Source organism: Crocodylus siamensis, chromosome 2, assembly GCF_052110815.1.
Source record: "Crocodylus siamensis isolate JL-2025a chromosome 2, ASM5211081v1, whole genome shotgun sequence".
Lineage (NCBI taxonomy): Eukaryota > Metazoa > Chordata > Crocodylia > Crocodylidae > Crocodylus > Crocodylus siamensis.
The window spans coordinates 3,004,480-3,010,709 of record NC_143396.1 but is presented as its reverse complement, the minus strand read 5'-3'; the positions used below and the strand labels follow the sequence as shown (position 1 = coordinate 3,010,709).

At 41.9% G+C, this 6,230-nt stretch overlaps 1 non-coding gene across 1 annotated transcript; it reads left to right on the top strand.

The window, feature by feature from the left end:
- The first annotated feature begins 4,839 nt into the window (after positions 1-4,839).
- On the top strand, positions 4,840-4,913 carry TRNAT-UGU (transfer RNA threonine (anticodon UGU)). The gene has a single exon. It is a non-coding gene; the product is annotated as a tRNA-Thr (tRNA).
- Positions 4,914-6,230: the final 1,317 nt, after the last annotated feature.

Genomic DNA, 6,230 nt, shown 5'->3' with positions numbered 1-6,230 from the left:
CTTTGGTAACTGAAAATTATAATCTCATTTAGCGCTTTCTTAAAACCCAGTGACAGCTGTCCCAGGATGATAGCATAATTTTTGAAAGTGCAGCTATCCAAAAGTGGAACTCTCTCTAAGAGATGCAAGAATACTTTGAAGGCCGTTTGTGTGCCACTTTTCATCTGAGCAGCCTACAGTAATTTATAAACATAAAAGTAATTAATTCAGCCTTACAGCACCCTACAATTGTGGTTATTATCAATGCTATTTTAAAATTATTTTATAGCACCCAAAGGTAGGGATGGAAGCTCTCTAGCCCAAATAATTTACAATCTAATCCTATGCATAGTGTGACAAACTGGCCAATAAACAGGGTAATTCACAGGAAGGATGATGATCTACTTAGGCCTAATTTGTTGGGGAAAAGGCACTGTTTCCTGGCCAGGAGCTTTGCAGTAAGAGCATTTGCCCAGGACCACTCAACCAGAAAAAAGGGTCAAACCCCTATCTTCTACTTCTCAGGAAAGTATCTTAACTACTCAACTATGGGGTGGGTCACTAGGCAACCAAAAGGTCAAGATTCATGGAAAAGAGCAGGCAAGATGGTATCTGGCTCTGTGTTCCTGGGAAGTGGGACCTCTTTCAGGGAGAGAAGGTACCCTAGGTACTTGTCCCAATTAATTTAATCCAATACTTATGTAATGAAAAATGTGTAAGTAGCCTCAGAGGCCAGAAGCCAGGTCCCTCCTCCCCTCACCCAAGAAAAATAAGTAACGTTATTTTTATATACTGAATTTATTCAAATCTAAGATGCACCCCACCGCACCAAATCAACATAGAGAACAAAAAGCAACAACGGGGGACAGTGCAGATGGGGGGTACTTCTCAGGGGAGCCTCAAAGTGTGCAGCTCAGAGTGGGGGGCAGCTTGATGGGGGTGGGGAGGATTTTCCATGCATAGAATCTAATTATTAGAGGGTTGTCTTAAATTCATCTCCCGATTATTCTGGCAGGGGAAGCAGCAGCAGCGGCTAAGGCGCCAGACCCCTGCCTCTTTAAATCCTATGCCTGCCCCCCTTTATACTTGCCCAGCTTGCCCCTGCACCCACTGCTTACCTTCAGCTCTGGTTGCAACCCAGGCAGGCCTGAAGTTGCCACTGCAGATTTTGCCTAGATGGATTGGGCCAAGGCTGGGGCAGGCAGCAATGGGCAGTGTTCAAGGGGCACGGTCTGGCCCCTTGCCTACTACTGCTGCTTTCCCTGCCACAGCAGTGGGGAAATTAGTTCAAGACAACCCTCCAATAATTAGGTTCTATGCAAAGCAAATTATTACAAATGTATTATTTTCCATATATAAAATCGAATTACTGGGAGGTCATCTTAAATTCAAAATTATTTTGGATTTGGATAAATATGGTATATGGACAACAGAAGCATCTGTGTGTTCTTGGGGATTCATTCTTTATACTGTATCCATTGTAAAAGCATTATAAAATGCTGGATTAAGTAGACTTCACTGGATACATGAACTTCAGCTGGACTGGTATCAGAGCCAGGTGTTTTGCTATTTGATTATAACACAATTGTGTGTGGGGGGGAGGGGAGGGGCATTTTTGGGTGTTTAGTTTTGTTTGTTTGTTTTTACTTTTACTTTAAAAAATGGCTGGTTCAATGGCCAGAATTTCATTGCTGTGATGCTGAAGAGTTGACCAATAGCTTCATCACTGACACTGTGTTCTTTTGTTAAATTGAATTTTAAAATGGTCTGCTCACATTTCAAGAATTTGGTCTTTCCACCTGTATTCCTAACTGGGGTGGAACTATTTGAATGAGGTCCTTAGAGCGTGAGCACCGCAGAGCTCCATGATATCATTTCAGAGTGTGACTGTAACTAATTTGCTTTCTTACTCCTCCATATATCACACTCAGTTCTGAATTTAGACTGATGCAAAGGCAGGGTTGGTTTTTTTTGTTTTGTTTTGATGTTGCTGTTTTATCAGTCATCCAAGATAAATATAGGAGTTGTTTCCCATCAAGCAATCTCTTGATATCTGCAGCATTTCTCATTGTACCAGTCTTGATGTTTCCGGACTATTGAACCCAAAGTGTTCAAAGCAGCTGTGTAGGCAGCATCCTTGAAGCACTTCCAGTCAGATTCAATGTCACCAGAGGGTGTATTAGTGATATTTAATTGCCTTTTCTTTGCTTTACATAGCTCTTGTTTTATAGTGTCAGTCCTAAGTCTGTTGAGTTTCCAGCTTCTTTAGAAGTTGTTTTTTTCCTGTAGATGGTTTCATGTAAATACTGAGCTGTGCACAGATGAGGTGCTCATCTGGCACCAGGCTTTTCTCATTCACTCCGTGATTCTGAGTACATTACTGTTTTTCCGCGTGACAATGATCTAATCAATCAAATGCCAATGTTTAAAAATTGGATGGGGGGCATCCAGGTGATGTTTGTAATGATCAAATTGTGTTTGGGTACAGTTGGCCATTGCTGCCATGCATTCTGATGCCACATTGGCCAATATTGCCCATGAGCAGGGAGAGGTAATTAGCCATGTGAGTCTGAAGTCAGGCATACAGCAGGGTAGATTCACCTTATAGCCTAATTAAATCAGAGATACATAAGCTTTTGTAAGCCTGAGCTCACTTCATAAAATGCTATGAAAAAAAATAACCAGTCAGGTTTGATGGCATTATCCAAATGAGCATTTGAAATCACTCATAATAATAAGATTTTATATGCTACTGCTTACCTGCAATGCACCTAGGTTTGTTATGGATGATACATAGAGACTGATGCATGGTCATAATTGCACGACACTTACCAGAGATTAATTAACTTACGTGCATTTATCAGGTAGTGTTGTAGTCTGGTTCAGGCAAAATATGAGGCAAGGACTTTTGTGGATGATAGCTTTTATTGGACCAACACTATAGTTGGAAGTGAGATGCATGAGCTTTTGGATACCACTATATCCTTCCTCAGGTCTCACTGTTCATTTATGTCCTCAGGCAGGTGATCTAGTTTATTGACAAAATAGCTTGAAGTACCTTATTTAGAGGTACAATTCTGCACATGTTGCACCAGGCATGTGGGTGATATCTCTAAGGATTAAAAACCTAGTAGTCTTAGAACTTGATGCAGTGTTGTTAAAGTTCATTCACTCAACAACAGAAGCAGGACATATGCAAATAAATGCTAGACTCTCATATGTAGCAAAGGAGAAGATGGCATGAAGAGAAATAGTCATTTTTCATATTAGGAAAAGGATAAAAGGCAGCAACCTGAAGACACTAGATCAAAGAGGAAAAGGTGAGGGGGGTATTCTTATCTATGCCTCAAAGCCATAGCAAATACGACAAGAGAAATGGCACCAAAATACACCAAACACTCTGAAAACATACAACTGAGGAAATGCTAAACTCAAATGCCCTTTGATTAAGTCCTTTGCTTTCTACCAACAGTAAATAATGTTTCAGATTGCTGAGTGGCAAATAATTTTCTCTCGGAAATTACTAGAAATTCATAATCTAGACACACAGGAAATGGTAGGAACCACATTTTAATTGTCATTTCTCTGGAGGCTAATTCATGCCTATAATTGCCAATGTTTGACTTGTATATTATGCCTGGGGGAATACTTTGATTTAAAAGACAGTTGCTAACTATATATTTTTTGTATGTAAGAAGAAGCAAAAATAATGACAATGAAAAAAAAGCACATCCCATAAGAAATAGTTAACCACATTATAATCACTTTTTCACGCCTCTCTTTAGAGAGTTTTAGCAGAGTTTGTACCTTTAAATGTGTATCTTCTGGTGGAAGTGGGGCACAAGATTATCTTATTCAGATAATACTAGTGAATCCTATTAAATTGTGCTGTATGTAATTCAAACAGGCTATAGATGAACAAAGGAAATCATTTATGGGCTGGTGAGCCCTGTTAGTTAAACTCCAGATAAGCAACAGAAATTATAAATGAACAACTGCTATTCATCTTCATTAGGTCATATGAAAACATATGCTTTTCTTGACCTGCTGCTCACAGACAGGGAAGAATTGGTGAAGAATGTAGTAGTGGTTGATAACTTGGGCAGCAGTGACCATGAGATGGTTGAGTTCAGGATCCTGTGGGAAAAAAAAGGAGAGCACTGGAGTTCAGACCCTGGACTTCAGAAGAGCAGACTTTGATTCATTCAGGAAACTGAGGGGCAGGATCCCTGGGAGCTGGGAGGCCAGTCTTAGGGGGAGAGGAGTCAAGGAGAGTTGGTTGTACTTTAAAGAATCCTTATTGAGGGTCCTGGAACAAACCATCCAGATGTTCAGGAAGAGTAGCAAGTATGGCAGATGACCAGGGAATACCTTAGTGACCTAAAACACAAAAAGAAGCTAATAAGAAGTGGAAACTTGGACAAACTACTAGGGAGGAGTATAAGAGCATTGCTTGGGCGTGAAGGGATGAAATCAGGAAGGCCAAAGCACAGCTGGAGTTGCAGCTGGCAAGAAAAGTGAAGGGTAACAAGAAGGGTTTCTACAAGTATGTCAGGAACAGGAGGAGGATATAGAAAAGTGTGAGTCCTTTACTAAATGGGAGAGACAACCTAGTGATAGAACATGCAGAAAAGGCTGAAGTGCTCAATGTCTTTTTCACCTCAGTTTTCAAAGCCAAGGTCAGCTCCCAGACTACTGCACCCGGCAGCATAGTTTGGGGAGGAGGTGAGCGGCCAACAATGGCAAAACAACAGGTTAGGGCCTATTTAGAAAAAGTGGACCTATCTAGGCCATACAGGATGCACTTGGGGAAGTTGACTGATGTGATTGCAGAGCCACTGACCAGCCTTTTCACAAGCAGGCATTGTGGCTTAGATGGTTAAAGCACCTGTCTTGTAAACAGGGGATCCTGGGTTCAAATCCCAGCAATGCCTGCATTTTAGGGCCCCTTCAAGATGGACTAGGGCAACTAGTATCAGATAGGATGACCAAAGCAGAGCTCCTAAATGATTTCTTTGCATCTGTGTTCCTGGACATGAATACAATCATGCATCCCAAAGGGACTTTAGCTAAGCATGCGATAGATACCAACCCACCAACTATTAGTGCTGACCTACTAAAGGGGTACTTGGAGGTGGATGTATTTAAGTTAACAAGCCCTGATGATCTTCATCCTAGGGTACTTAGGGAATTAGCTGGAGTCATAGCAGAACTGCTGGCATGACTGTTTGAGCACTCTTGGCGCTTAGGACAGGTCCCAGAGGATTGGAGAAGGGCCAATGTGGCCCCTATTTTGAAGAAGAGGAGGAAGGAGGAATCACGGTACTACAGGCCAGTTAGCTTCACCTCTATCCTTGGCAAGACCTTTGAAAATATTGTTAAGGATCACATTTGTGGGGGATCAGTGGGTAATATAATGCTAAGTGGCAACCAGCATGGGTTCATAGAAGGCAGAACCTGCCTGACTAACCTGGTTTCTTTTTACGACTGGGTTACAAAATGCTTGGATAAAGGAATAGAGGTTGATGTTATTTACTTAGATTTTAAAAAGGCCTTTGATACAGTGTCACACCCAATTCTTATAAATAAACTAAACTGTTGCAATGTAGATTGTTATACAGTCCAGTGGGTGGAAAATTGGCTCAACTCATCCACAGAGTGGTGGTACCAATTTCTACCTGGACAAATGTGGGCAGCGGAGTCCCCACAAGGCTCAGTCCTAGGACCGGTACCATTCAGTACCTTCATTAGTGACTTGGATGAAGGAATAGAAAGCACTCTGTCCAAATTTGCAGATGACACCAAACTATGGGGGGAGGTAAACAAACTAGAGGGCAGGGAGCGAATCCAGGTGCATTTGGACAGGCTGGGGAAGTGGGTAGAACAGAATGGGATGCAGTTTAACAAAGACAAGTGCCATGTGTTACACCTAGGGAGGAAGAAGCATCAACAGTCCTACAGCCTGGGAGGTACCACTCTAAGTATCATAACTGCGGTAAGTGATCTCGGAGTCATAGTTGACTCCAAAATGAACATGAGTCACCAATGTGATAAGGTAACAAGTAAAGCTAACTGCACTCTTTCTTGCATAGTAGGTACATCACAAACAGGTCTGGGGAAGTGATACTTCTTCCCCTCTTTGCAGCACTGGTCAGGCCACAGCTGAAGTATTGCATCCAGTTTTGGGGACCACACTTCAGAAGGGATGTAGATAACCTGGAAAGGGTTCAGAGGAACACCACCCATCTCGT